Source organism: Chelonia mydas, chromosome 1, assembly GCF_015237465.2.
Source record: "Chelonia mydas isolate rCheMyd1 chromosome 1, rCheMyd1.pri.v2, whole genome shotgun sequence".
NCBI classification, from domain to species: domain Eukaryota; kingdom Metazoa; phylum Chordata; order Testudines; family Cheloniidae; genus Chelonia; species Chelonia mydas.
The window spans coordinates 207,648,751-207,662,598 of NC_057849.1; the positions used below are offsets into that span (position 1 = coordinate 207,648,751).

General features: G+C 42.4%; 1 protein-coding gene across 4 annotated transcripts in view; it reads right to left on the reverse strand.

Moving 5' to 3' along the window:
* The window catches only part of FAM131B (family with sequence similarity 131 member B), an 80,347-nt gene that overhangs the window by 38,483 nt on the left and 28,016 nt on the right, over window positions 1-13,848 (reverse strand). The gene's annotated exons all lie outside the window — the stretch shown is intronic.

Here is a 13,848-nt window from a genome sequence, read left to right on the forward strand (position 1 = left end):
GATCTTAAACTCAAAAAAGAAGCGTACAAGAAGTGGAAGATTGGACAAATGACCAGGGAAGAATATAAAAATATTGCTCGGGCATGCAGGAGTGAAATCAGGAAGGCCAAATCACACCTGGAGTTGCAGCTAGCAAGAGATGTTAAGAGTAACAAGAAGGGTTTCTTCAGGTATGTTAGCAACAAGAAGAAAGTCAAGGAAAGTGTGGGCCCCTTACTGAATGAGGGAGGCAACTTGGGACAGAGGATGTGGAAAAAGCTAATGTACTCAATGCTTTTTTTGCCTCTGTCTTCACGAACAAGGTCAGCTCCCAGACTACTGCACTGGGCAGCACAGCATGGGGAGGAGGTGACCAGCCCTCTGTGGAAAAAGAAGTGGTTCAGGACTATTTAGAAAAGCTGGACGAGCACAAGTCCATGGGGCCGGATGCGCTGCATCCGAGAGTGCTAAAGGACTTGGCGGATGTGATTGTAGAGCCATTGGCCATTATCTTTGAACACTCATGGCAATCGGGGGAAGTCCCGGATGACTGGAAAAAGGCTAATGTAGTGCCCATTTTTAAAAAAGGGAAGAAGGAGGATTCTGGGAACTACAGGCCAGTCAGCCTCACCTCAGTCCCTGGAAAAATCATGGAGCAGGTCCTCAAGGAATCAATTCTGAAGCACTTAGAGGAGAGGAAAGTGATCAGGAACAGTCAGCATGGATTCACCAAGGGCAAATCATGCCTGACTAATCTAATTACCTTCTATAATGAGATAACTGGCTCTGTGGATGAGGGGAAAGCAGTGGACATGTTGTTCCTTGACTTTAGCAAAGCTTTTGACACGGTGTCCCACAGTATTCTTGCCATCAAGTTAAAGAAGTATGGGCTGGATGAAAGGACTATAAGGTGGATAGAAAGTTGGCTAGATTGTCGGGCTCAACGGGTAGTGATCAATGGCTTCATGTCTAGTTGGCAGCTGGTATCAAGTGGAGTGCCCTAAGGGTCAGTCCTGGGGCCGGTTTTGTTCAATATCTTCATAAATGATCTGGAGGATGGTGTGGATTGCACCCTCAGCAAGTTTGCAGATGACACTAAACTGGGAGGAGAGGTAGATACACTGGAGGGTAGGGATAGGATACAGAGGGCCCTAGACAAATTGGAGGATTGGGCCAAAAGAAATCTGATGAGGTTCAACAAGGACAAGTGCAGAGTCCTGCACTTAGGACGGAAGAATCCCATGCACTGCTACAGACTAGGGACCGAATGGCTCGGCATCAGTTCTGCAGAAAAGGACCTAGGGGTTACAGTGGACAAGAAGCTGGATAGGAGTCAACAGTGTGCCCTTGTTGCCAAGAAGGCCAATGGCATTTTGGGACGTATAAGTAGGAGCATTGCCAGCAGATCGAGGGACGTGATCGTTCCCCTCTTTTCGACATTGGTGAGGCCTCATCTGGAGTACTGTGTCCAGTTGTGTGCCCCACACTACAAGAAGGATGTGGAAAAATTGGAAAGAGTTCAGCGAAGGGTAACAAAAATGATTAGGGGACTGGAACACATGACTTATGAGGAGAGGCTGAGGGAACTGGGATTGTTTAGTCTGCAGAAGAGAAGAATGAGCGGGGATTTGATAGCTGCTTTCCACTACCTGAAATGGGGTTCCAAAGAGGATGGATCTAGACTGTTCTCAGTGGTAGCAGATGATAGAACGAGGAGTAATGGTCTCAAGGTGCAGTGGGGGAGGTTTAGGTTGGATATTAGGAAAAACTTTTTCACTAGGAGGGTGGTGAAACACTCGAATGCGTTACCTAGGGAGGTGGTGGAATCTCCTTCCTTAGAAGTTTTTAAGGTCAGGCTTGACAAAGCCCTGGCTGGGATGATTTAGTTGGGGATTGGTCCTGCTTTGAGCAGGGGGTTGGACTAGATGACCTCCTGAGGTCCCTTCCAACCCTGATATTCTATGATTCTATGAAATACAAAATAGAAATATTTATTGAACACTTCTGCCATTTCTACATCTTTATTAACATTTTAACCATCTCTGCATAGTAATGGATTTATTTTTATGGTTTCTAGGAGTTTGTTGGTTCCTAATGTACTTTAAAAACTCCATCTTGTTATTCTTAGCCCTGTCAGCCATGGATTTTTCCCTGATGTCTTTATCTTTCCTTACACATTTTCTCCACTTTATAGCTTCTAATTTATACTGATTACTTTCTAATTCCCCTTTTTTCCATTTGTAATATATTGTTCTTTTATTTCTAAATGCTGCCATCACTTCACCACTGAACCCACCTGGGCTTTTAGCCAAAGTTGTCCTCTTTCTTGATTGTGGAATCATGTCTTTTTGGCCAGCTAAAAAAACTCTTCTTAAAAGCTCCCAATTTTCAGGCATATTTTTCTGCCTAAATTTTTCCTCACAATCAGTTTTGTTCATGAAGGCAGCAAATGTAATTATATATATCACAGTCAAGAAAGATATATATACTGATTGGGACTGTCCTCTATTTTTCATAGGTTCATAGATTCTAAGGCTGGAAGGGACCATTGTGATAATTTAGTCTGACCTCCTGTGTTACACAGGCCATAGAACTTCCTATGATGAGGTGTGTAGCCCACACAGGTGCTGACAGGGTTAATGTGGACCTAGGAGGCCAATAATGGTACCTGGCTGCACCTGGAAGGGGAGCCAGGCTTAATGGAGCCCACCTAGGCAGGAGCAGGCTGGTTAGTGTAAAGGCAGGAAGTTGACAGCAGTAGAGGGCTGCAGAGAGGGAGTCTGCAGTCACTCTCTGGGAACAGAGAGGTGGTGAGGAGGAAACCCAGGGGAGAGGATCAGTCCTAGGATCCTAGCCCTGAAAGGGTCAACCCAGAGAAGTTGCGGGGAAGAAAGGCTGGGTAGGAAGAAGCCCAAGGAAACAGCATCATGGAATGGAACTGGCAGAACTTGGCTGCTGGCTCCAGGGTGGGAACCCACTGTAGAGGGAGGGTTCCCCAGTCAGCCACTGGGAAAGTGGCACAGGACCTGGAGATCTGGAATGGAAGACCATCTAAGACAGTGTATGGTGGGACTTTGTTACTTCAGAAGAGGAGGATTATATAGTGACCTGGACAGATGGCTGAGTCATGAAGATGGAGCATTCTGAATCACAAAGAGAGAAGGGCCACAGTCTGAGCAACCAGCAAAAGGGGGTGGCAGACAGGGCGAGTGCTCATTCCCAGATGTACCCAAAAGGAGGTGCACCTGCAGTGAGTGAACTCCTTTACACTTCCCCAGAATAATTCCTAGAGCAGATCTTTTTAAAAAAATCCAATCCTGATTGAAAAACTGTCAGTGATGGAGATCCACCACAACCCTTAGTAAATTGTTCAATGGTTAATTACACTCACTATTAAAAATTTACATCTTATTTCCAGTCTGAATTTGTCTAGCTTCAACTTCCAGCTATTGGCTCTGATTATACCTTCCTCTGCTTGATTGAGCTCCTTGCCTCTATCACTGTAAGGCAGGTTTTCTAATCCTTTAATCATTCTTGTGGCTCTTCTCTGAACCCTCTCAAATTTACCAACATTCTTTTTGAATTGTGGACACCAGAACTGTACACAGTATTCCAGCAGTGATTGCACCAGTGCCCATTTTGAATGTAATCAGGTCATGATCACTGGTCCCCATGGCAACTACCAACTTCCAGTCCAGTGAGTAATTCATCTTTATCCATCATAATGAGGCCCAAAATAGTTACTTCATGTTGGGTGCAATACCTTTTGTGTTAGACAATTATCTATAACTTACAAAAGTACCCCCTGCTTGTTAGCACATTGATCCCTGTGCATTCGAGATACTGTGCCTCTGACTTATCAATATCTCTAAAACAGGTAAGGGTATCTTTAATGTAGAGTGTCACTCCTCACCTTTTTCACCTACCTTGTCTTTCCTGAACAGGTTGTTGTTATGTTCATGGCATGCACACAGCAAAGTTAAATAGAAACATAAAATACTCATGCCAGAGGGTTGCAAAGTAACACTACTTTATTGCTTAACATTCAGAACGATAACACAAAAGAACCGCATAACTGAAGAGACGAAGCAGGCTGCTCCCTAAGGCAGAGAGGCACAACTCATCCCAACTTACTGGCTCTTCGCAGTGTTGCCAACTCCACATACCAAGAAGTCACCAGACAAACCCTGAAAAGTCACTAGATGTAGCTATTTAAGCACTCAAAAGGAGTAAAAAATGTCACTAAAAAAAATGTCCAGAGAATTCAACAGAGAATTATATATTAGGGCTGTCAAACAATTAAAAAAATTAATTGTGATTAATCACGCTATTAAAAAAATAATAAAGTACCATTTATTTGCATATTTTTGGATGTTCTCTACTTTTTCAAATATATTGATTTCAGTTACAGCGCACAATACAAAGCATACAGTGTTCACTTTATGCTTATTATTATTGCAAATATTTGCACTGTAAAAACCAAAAGAAATAGTATTTTTCAATTCACCTCATACAAGTACTGTAGTGCAATATCTTTATCATGAAAATTGAATTTACAAATGTAGTATTATGTACAAAAAAAACTTCATTCAAAAATAAAACAATGTAAAACTTTAAAGCCTACAAGTCCATTCAGTCCTACTTCTTGTTCAGCCAGTTGCTCAGACAAACAAGTTTGTTTACATTTGCAGGAGATAATGCTGCCTGCTTCTTGTTTACAGTGTCACCAGAAAGTGAGAACAGGAATGGCACTGTTGTAGCCGCGTCACAAAATATTTACATGTCAGATGCGCTAAAGATTCATATGTCCCTTCATGCTTCAACCACCATTCCAGGGGACATGCGTCCATGCTGATGACCGGTTCTGCCTGATAACAATTCAAAGCAGTGTGGACTGACACATGTTCATTTTCATCATCTGAGTCAGATGCCACAAGCAGAAGGTTGATTTTCTTTTTTGGTGGTTCGGGTTCTGTAGTTTCTGCGTAAGAGTGTTGCTCTTTTAAGACTTCTGAAAGCATGCTCCATATCTCTCCCGCTGAGATTTTGTAAGGCACTTCAGATTCTTAAACCTTGGGTCGAGTGCTGTAGCTATCTTTAGAAATCTCATATTGGTACTTTCTTTGCGTTTTGTCACACCTGCAGTGAAAGTATTCTTAAAATGAACAACATGTGCTGGGTCACCATCTGAGAGTGCTATAACATGAAATATATGGCATAATGAGGATAAAACAGAGCAGGAGACATACAATTCTCCCCCAAGGAGTTCAGTCACAAATTTAATTAACACATTATTTTTTTAATGAGAGTCATCAATACGAAAGCATGTCCTCTGGAATGGTGGCCAAAGCATGAAGGGGCATATGAGTGTTTAGCATATCTGGCACGTAAATACCTTGTAGTGCCAACTAAAAAAGTGCCATGCGAATGCCTGATCTCACTTTCAGGTGACACTGTAAATAAGAAGCGGGCAGCATTATCTCCCATAAATGTAAACAAACTTATTTCTCTTTGTGATTGGCTGAAGAAGAAGTAGGACTGAATAGACTTGGAGCTCTAAAGTTTTACATTGTGTTGTTTTTGAGTGCAGTTATATAACAAAAAAATTTACATTTTTAAGTTGCACTTTCATGACAAAGAGATTGCACTAGTGTGCTTGTATGAGGTGAACTGAAAAATACTATTTATTTTGTTTATCATTTTTTACAGTGCAAATATTTGTAATAAAAATAATAATATAAATGTACACTTTGTATTCTGTGTTGTAATTGAAATCAATATATTTGAAAACGTAGGAAAACATCCAAAAATATTTAATAAATTTCAATTGGTATTCTATTGTTTAACAATTTGATTCATTAATCACTGTTAATTTTTGAGGTAATCACATGAATTAACTGCGATTAATCGACAGCCCTAATACACACACACACACACACACGTGCGCCCAGGCAAGTATAGTAACAAATCATTCAGAGCAGCTCAATAGTGTTAATAAAATCCATTCCATGCTCTTCTTACTACATTCTGTTTGCACACCAGAAGCAACTACACCAGTACACTGTCATTATCAGGAGGGTGCCCTCTGCTCATTGAGAAGGAAACGGCAGCCCTCTGCTTATTGGGAAGGGCGCTTTGTACACTGCAGCTCTTGCCAGCCTGGATTTGAGTCAACAGGTTAGTGAAAGGGAGAGCCCAGAGCCAGGGGGAAGAGGGCATTCGCCTCACCTGACCTCAGTGCTGCAGGGAGCCAAGAAAGTAGATTTAAAAACAAAAATCTGCTAGCCAGACCCCTTCCCCACCCCTGAGTTTGATTTCTGAAAACAGGTGGGCAGCTAACCCCAGGCCAAGGCAGGAGAAGGAGTAAAGGGGAACCAAAATCAAGCTAGCTCCACGTTTGATCCTGGAGTAAGGGCTTCATCCCTGGAGGCGTGGTGCCCCTGCCCCATTGGGGCACATGGCCCTGTCTCATCCCACCCCATCTTCCATCTGTGCAGCTCTCCTCACTGGCTAACTTACCTCTCCCACTCTGCCTACTTCATTAGCCATCTTTCTTTGCATCACAAAGAACATATCTGGATAAAACAAGCCCTGGCTAATGTGCAGCTCTCTCCGAAGTGTATCTGGCTTTAGCAAAGTATTTAATTAGCCTCCAGAAACTACTTTTCTTCACCTGCAGATTATAGTAATCTTAGCCCAAGAAGCCCTGGAGTGTGATTCCTTCCAAGGACGTGCTCAGTTGAGACATAATGACATTGACTTGGTGTGCAAAAGAATGTAGTAAGAAGAACATGGAATGGATTTTATTAACAGTATTGAGCTGCTTCTGAATGATTTTGTGATTATATATATTGGTGACTTCTTTCTCTGAATGTCACTGTAATTTGCAGTGAAAGTCGCTAGATTTGTCACTGGTCACTTTGACACTTATTTTTTCACTAGGGAAACCAAAAAGTCACTAAACCTAATGACAAAGTAGCTACACACTTCCCTACAGGGCCCCATAGCCCACAAGCAGGATCAGGAAAAACCCTGAGCATTTAAAGTGATAGCTTACAATTTCAATTCAGTTTTCAATGCACTACAGTTGTAACTAGGGTGACGAGGTGTCTGGTTTTCAACCAGAACACCCAGCAGAAAAGGGATCCTGGTGGTTCTGGTCGGCACCATGGACTGGGCACATAAAAGTCTGGTCGGCGGTGCGGCGGCACTAAGGCAGGCTAGTCTCTACCTGTCCTGGCTTTGCGCTGCGCCCCGGAAGGGGCCAGCAGGTCTGGCTCCTAGGCGGGGGTGCTACCCAAGCACCAGCTGTGCACTCCCACTGGCTGGGAACCTGCGGACGAGAGCCTGCCACACCTCCGATTAGGAGCCAGACCTGCTGGCCACTTCCGGGGCACAGTGCAGAGCCAGGACAGGCAGAAAGCCTGCCTTAGCACCCCCCGCTGAGTTGCTGGCCAGGAGCCACTGGAGGTAAGTCTGTGCCCCAACCCCAAGCTCCAAACCCCTGCCCCAGCCCTGAGCCCCCCCAAACCCATGGCCCCCTCCTGCACCCCAGAGCCTGCAGCCCCAGATGGAGCCCTCACCCCCCTTCACCCCAACTCCTTGCCACAGCCCAGAGCCACCTCCCACACCCTGAACCCCGCTGCTCCACCCCACAGCCTGGAGCCCCCTCCTGCATCCCAAACCCCTCATCTCTGGCCCTACCCCAGAGCCTGCACCCCCAGACAGAGCCCTCACCCCCTCAGGCACCGAACCCCCTGCCCCAGCCTGGAGCCCCCTCACGCACCCTGAACCCCTCATTTCTGGCCCCACCCTGGAGGCCGCACTCCCAATTAGAGCCTTCACCTCCTCACGCACCCCAACCCCCTGCCCCAGTCCAGTGAAAGTGAGTGAGGGTGGGGGAGAGCGAGCCACCAAGGGAGGGGGAATGTAGTCAGCGGGGGACAGGGTCTTGGGGAAGAGCCAGTGCAGGGGGCGTGGCCTCGGGGAAGGGCAACCCTAGTTGTAACTAGTGATTTTAATACTTTAATCATGTGAATTGTCCCAGCAGGTTTCAGCAATTCCAATTATATCAAATTTCCTCTAATCAATGAGAGTTTGCATTTCCTCTTGCCTGTTACCCAGACTCTTAGCACTGATGGGAGCCAGGGGTGGCTGGCTGTGACACATAGAGGAGCCTGAGGAAACTCCTCCAGGAGGAAATATGTGACAACGAAGGGAACCAGGGGGCACTCACTGGCTGACATTCACAGTAGAAAAAAATAATTCATTCCTTTTAGAAAGCTAAACTTTACTTAAGCTAAAACTAAAAGGAATCAAATGCCATCTGATGCAGAGCACATGTCATCCAGCAAACCACTGCTCTTCAGGTGGGAGGTAGAGACCCCGTAACTGTGCAGATATTCCATCTCACATTCAAAATATGCTTCCATCCAATAGCGTAATTGGGACCCGTTGTTTTAACAGTGTCCCCAAAACATGTTATTGCCTTGGATAGAGTAGAGCAGAAGCAGATTAGGGCACATGATTAAAAGACAAGTGAGGTTTCAGTATTGTATGATAACATGAACAGGCACGTTAGAGCTTAGACACAGACACATTTCCAAAGAGAAGAGTCAGGATGAGAGTATGATGAGTATAAGGAGGATTCTCTCTTGAGGCTGTGGTCCTCTCTGGCCCAGAATTTCTAACAGAACCTGGGAATTGCTTAGTATTAACACAGGGTCTCCCTAAATCCTGGCCTGTCAACCACAGTTCATTGAAGGGTCTGCTGGCTACACTACATCTCTCAGTGCGCATATTGATTAAATAAAAACCTCAAAACAAAAAAACAAAAGCCACAGTTCCAAAGGAGACAAATCACAGAAACACAAAAAAATTCAAACCCTCCACACCCCAGATTCCCTTCCCTCCCTCTACTCCTCTGGGTTATTTTCTAACAAGAATGCACCTCCCCAAGCAAACACAAACGTTTATTGCAGGGGTTCTCCAACTGGGGGTTGGGACCCATCAGGGGGTCATGAAGTTATTACATGGGGGGTCGCGAGCTGTCAGTCACCACCGCCAAACCCCACTTTGCCTCCAGCATTTATAATAGTGTTAAATATAAAAAATGTGTTTTTAATTTATAAGGGGTTGTCACACTCAGAGGCTTGCTGTGTGAAAGGGGTCACCAATACAAAAGTTTGAGAACCACCGCTTTATCGCTATGTAAAGCCTTCCATGTCATCCCAGGCCCCTTCCCAGCTTCCTCCCATTCTTTGCTTCTCCCATCTCAATTGAAGCAAGTACTTTTATATAGCCCTGTGTGGGGTAGGGCAGCCACCTGTCCAGGATTTCCCAGGATCGTCCCTTTTTTGAGGTAGCTGCTCTGGGACATCTGCAAAAGGGTGCTCCAGACACTGCCAACTGGCTAGTTTTATGGAATCAGGCTCACCCCAAATGTCCCAGTTTTTTGAACCTCAGAGGTGGTAAACCTAGTGTGGGGTGGAGGGGGAATAACATGGTAAATGGGAGGATGAGGACCCTATTATTTAATTGGGGCAACAGAGCAGTCTGTTGGAAATCTCCCTATGAGTGGGGAAAGCTGCAGCTTACTACAGAGCAGATTGTGTCCATTAAAGTGTTGCCATCTCTTGCAATTATATTTTAAGTCTCATGAATTTGGTGTTTTCCTTAAATCTTTAGCTCCTGGAGTCCTGAGAACACACAAGAATTTCAGCTTTCGTTTAAAAAAAAGTTTTCTTTTCTCATAGTTGCAAAGAAGGGCTTGAAAATGTGAACCCGAAAGGCTCAAACACCCAAAGAATCAGAATAAATTTCTTATTTATAAAACCTCATGGTTTTTTAAGCCACTTGGGAGCCTAACTTATGCTTTATTTGACAATACTGCTATTAGGCTCTGGTTCTCTTTGAAGGTGGTACAAACTCTACCATGCTCAGAGGAAGCTCTAGGAGGCACAATGTCTCTCAGAGGTCAGTTGTGCAGCACAGGGGAAACATGCCTGTTGTAAAGTTCTTTGGATGCAACAGTGTGCTCCTTTTCAGTGGTTGCCCTGTTTTGTCCATTAGGGGGTACTATCAGGGAGCAGTTGCTGCGTTCAAAAGAGTGCAATAACTGCAAACATGCATGGCACCTGCATAAGCGGGTAAAAGAGGGAAAGACTCCATGCACCTTCCTCCATTTGTACAATAGTCATGAACAATCTGGTCCTGTGATGGCAGCAGCTGTAAATGGGAAAGGGCGCAATCAGTCTAGGTAAAGCCTCTGTTCTCACTTCATCAGGGTGGCTTCAAATATTCTCCTCTAAGGCTGAAACTTCCTATGTTTTGTCTCAGTCCAAAGGTTAATTTTAATTGTTTTTTTTTTGTTTTTGTTTTTTTAGGTTTGAGCTTAATTCATTTTCAGATCAGACATGTAGGAAACAAGCAAACTTTCTTCAATAGGAAAAAAATGACTTTGCATGCAGAAAAACGTAGAAGTGACTAAACCATAAGATGGAGAGTTGTCCTCCTCGGGGAGGATAATGGCACATTAAAATCTGCTTATATATATAATAGTGAATAATTGAATTTCAATCAGAGTTGGGTTCCTACATACTTTCGGCTCCTTTAAAACTTGTTGCCTTAAAAGCCACACAAGTTACAAGGAATTAAAATTTTGTTTCACAAACAATTTGTACAAAATATTAATGTTAGATTGCTAGGTATCTGCAAAAATTCTTGGAAATCCCAAAAGCTTCTTGAATTTTAACATAATTATTTATCTGCAAATTCACACTAAAAAGTGCCTTATTTATCATTCATCATTCTCCTAATGAAATATTTCAGTCATGCAATCATGGAACAGAAACAATAATATGTAACAAATTGCAAACTAGAAATAGTGAATAGTCAAAGTGAAAAATTCATGAATGACCCACAAGCTGAAAATTATCTGTCCAAATTATTCAGTGAACACTTGGGAAAAATGAACACATTTGAAGGAAATCAGAAACAGTTTGTGAACATTTAAAGAACAGAAATTAAATGCAAAAAATAGGGTTGCCAATTTTGGTTGGACATATTCTTGGAGGTTTCATTACATGACATAATCATAGATTATCTTTAATTCCTGGAGACTCCAGGACAATCCTGGGGGGTTGGCAACCCTAAAATCTGTGTTAAACTGTCAACGCTAGGGAGGAAGCGAAGGTAACTTTTGTATCTAAATATGATCAGGCCTGGGAGGTACCCCTCCTGTCCAAAGTCAGGAATAGTTTCAGATTTGCTTTTGTGAGAAACAGTCAAAACAGCATTAAATCATAGACAAAGAGCCAACTTCTGATCTCAATCATTGAACATAATGGGGTTGCACCAAGGTAAATGGGAGGTACATTTATCACATGATGTTGGATAAAGTGAATTTTCTATAAAAAGAAATTAGTGTTTGCCTTACGGTTGTGTTTTTCTAACTTCTTTCCCTTTCCCCCTCAGTCTTCACATTTCCTTCTATATTTTCATGTATGTTTTCTTTCATCTCTTCCACCCTCAGTGTTAATTTTTTAAGTACATGATCTCTAACTTTTCCCTCTAAAACATTCTTCTCCTTCAAAATGTTTTTCTTTTCTGATTTTACCTTTTTTCAGATGTTCTCTCTCTGCCCTCCTACCCACCTTTATCCCAATCTCTACTAATGATTATCTCTCTAACCCATTGCTCCTTCCAGCACCGGTTTTCTATTCTCTCCCAGAGCACAGGTCTTGCTCAACCTACATATAAAGCTGATGAGAGCGTATTAAAGGGTGAATGGGTGACATAGCTAATTTGGGGGTGTCACCTTCCAAATGTGAGCAAGTTGATTGCCCTGTTAAAATGATGAGCAACCAGAAAATGAAAAGAAAATTGAGTTTTTTGTTTTTGTATAATGTATAAGGAAGGGCTGAAAGGGGTTGTCTTTTTGTTTTTGGGGTTGTTTGTTTTTTGTTGTAGCTGTTGTTCTTTTTAGAATCTTCTTGGGGTTTTTTTTATAGTAGTTTTTTACATTAGAAATTCCGATCTTCTCTTGGAACACCCTACAGATGACTGGCTAACTAGTAGGATGTAGCATCACAGGAAAGGAAATGAAACCTGAGCAACTGAGATAGGAAAGTATTTTTAGTCAGAATGTTTATTTAAAGCTCTTTTTTGGAGGGAAGGGTGGGTTCTGTTTTTGTTTAACACAAATTTAACTCAAACATCTGCCAACCAGTCTGGTGAAAAGATCTCTTTGTTAACAATTTAACACTACCATCCCTTCAACAACTAAAGGGCAGGAAAGCTTCAGTTCAAGTGCTCTGGTCCATCAGATCAGGAAAAGCCAAAGTGGTTATCCCTAGTATATCTAAGGTAAAGATCAAAGAGATTTTAAAAAAAATCAGACACCATAAAAAAGCAAAACATACAACAAAATAAAAATGGAGGTGGGGCATCACAAACACTTGTTTCCCTTTTCAACCCACTTTTAAAGTAAAAGTTAAAGTTCTCAAAGCAATGTGAACTCACCCACGTTGTGAAAAATGTCATGGAACATCCAAGGGCTAGATTGAATGAATCTATCTCATTGTGTTCATTTTATATTACTGCCCATTTCTATTTCAGTGGCTCAGGCTGTCACATTCTGTCCCATATAGGTTTAGGCTGGATATTAGGAAAAACTTTTTCACTAGGAGGGTGGTGAAACACTGGAATGCGTTACCTAGGGAGGTGGTAGAATCTCCTTCCTTGGAAGTTTTTAAGGTCAGGCTTGACAAAGCCTTGGCTGGGATGATTTGATTGGGGATTGGTCCTGCTTTGAGCAGGGGGTTGGACTAGATGACCTCCTGAGGTCCCTTCCAACCCTGATATTCTATGATTCTATGATATGTCCTGCATGTCTTTCAGTTCTCCCAGACATATACAGGGATTTTCTTAGTGGGTCATTTTTTTCTTTTTCGAGTGACTTTCTTCTATTTCTGTCTCTTTCTTGTACCTTTTGTATTTTGTAGGAAGCGTGTCTTGTTTTAAATTTCTCTTCTGTCATAATGTTTACAAGTCCATTCTCCTTGGGTTTCCAATGGGCCGTATGTTTTCTCAGTTCCTATTTCCAATCTGTAATCACTGATACTGTATTTCATAAGTCTGCCTGTGTTTTGTTCATTTGACTATAATAAGGTCATCTGTACTGGGCCCGCTAACAATCTACTTTGTTGTAATCTTTCAACTGCTCATACAATAGGCCTGATGCTGTCTTTTTTCTTATTTGGTTTAGTGTGCAGTACAATTTTTAAATGTTGTTTTGTCTCTTGGTCCTGATTGTAAATGTCATTGGGAGCTGGAAGTGATGCTACTGTATACAGGTATGGAGTGTGTACCTATCACATTTTTAGGTGTTTTGTGATTAAAGCTGGTCAAATAATACAAGAAGTGATTTGTAAATAAACATAGTGATTTCCCTCCACTGCTACTGGTGGGGTCATATTATTAATTCTTTACAAATAATCTCCTGTTTCTAAAGTGTCCATCATTCCATCAGGGAGCAAAAACACTATAATGTAATTTAGCTGACCAATCACACCCCCTGAATAATGAAGTTCATTCATTTCTCCTCATAAACTATTAGGCAAACAATAAATACAGTCATGGAAGTTCAGATCAGTCGCTGAGTGATTAATGAATAGAAAAAAGTTAAAAAGATAAGATACTCTTGCGGTGACCGAGGAAATGTATGTTGCTTTGACTGCAAAGACACCAGAAACAGAATATTCTCTTTTAAAGAGTAACTAGTGGAGACAATCATCTCAGTGCTACATTTCAGTCATTGTTGGAAACAATCCTGTATTAAAAATGGGCCTGATTTTCCTCTCACTTATA